The following is a 1,053-nucleotide window of genomic DNA, read 5'->3' on the forward strand; positions in this document are numbered from 1 at the left end:
AATGAAAATTTTTGATGAAAATTTTGATGAAAATTTTTGATGTATTTTATGATGATTGTCCTACGGCAGTGAAGGCGCATGGCTTAGTGCTTAGAGCGTCGAGCTTACGATCGTAAGGTTGTGTGTTCGAATCCCGGACCGGGCTGCATGCTGTGTTCTTGAGCAAGACACTTCATTTCACGTTGCTCCAGTTCGCTCAGCTGTAGAAAAGAGTTGCGACTTCACAGGTACCAAGTTGTATCGGTCTTTGCCTTTCCCTTGGATAACACTGGTGGCGTGGAGAGGGGAGGCGGTATGTATGGGCGACTGCTGGTCTTCCATAAACAACCTTACCCGGACTTGTTCCTGAGAAGGTAACTTTCTAGGTGCTATCCCATGGTCAGTCATGACCGAAGGGTGTCTCAGCATGTCCTACGGCAATCAACAAGCTAATATTTACTTAAACTTACTTTTGTTTTAAGCGTTCCGCTTCTGATGATGGGCCTTTGTGCACGAAATATAAATGGTACTTAACTTCCCTTTTTTGCATCGTGAAAGTTTTCCGTCTAAATTATACGTAATAGATGTCTTTAAATCAATTCACGCAAGAATCTCCATATGTATGTGACGAAGGTAATAGTAGAGATATTGTATAAGTATGCCCACTTGTAATAAATAGATTAATGGAATTTCAGAATACTTTGTTTAAATAATCTCGCCATAATATATTTTCTACATTAATGATAATTAAGTAGTTTCTTGTAGTTTTGATTTAATTTGAAAAAAACAAAAAATCGAAAAAAATTCTGTATTTATATTATGAAAATTTGCGCTATATTAATAATGCATTTTATTTACAAATATATTAAGAATCACAGCTGGAATTCGAAATTTTTGTAGACTCCGAGATTTTAGCCATTTTTCATTTTGTAAATTCTTTGTGTTTACACACAATATATTAAAGTGCCAATTTATAAAATTTTAGTAAAACTAGCCCCTCTCCCTCTTTCTGTCGCGAGCATGTTTGTGTGTGTGTGTGTGTGTGTGTGTGTGTGTGTGTGTGTGTGTGTGTGT

This window comes from Octopus bimaculoides, chromosome 17 (genome assembly GCF_001194135.2).
Source record: "Octopus bimaculoides isolate UCB-OBI-ISO-001 chromosome 17, ASM119413v2, whole genome shotgun sequence".
NCBI lineage: Eukaryota > Metazoa > Mollusca > Cephalopoda > Octopoda > Octopodidae > Octopus > Octopus bimaculoides.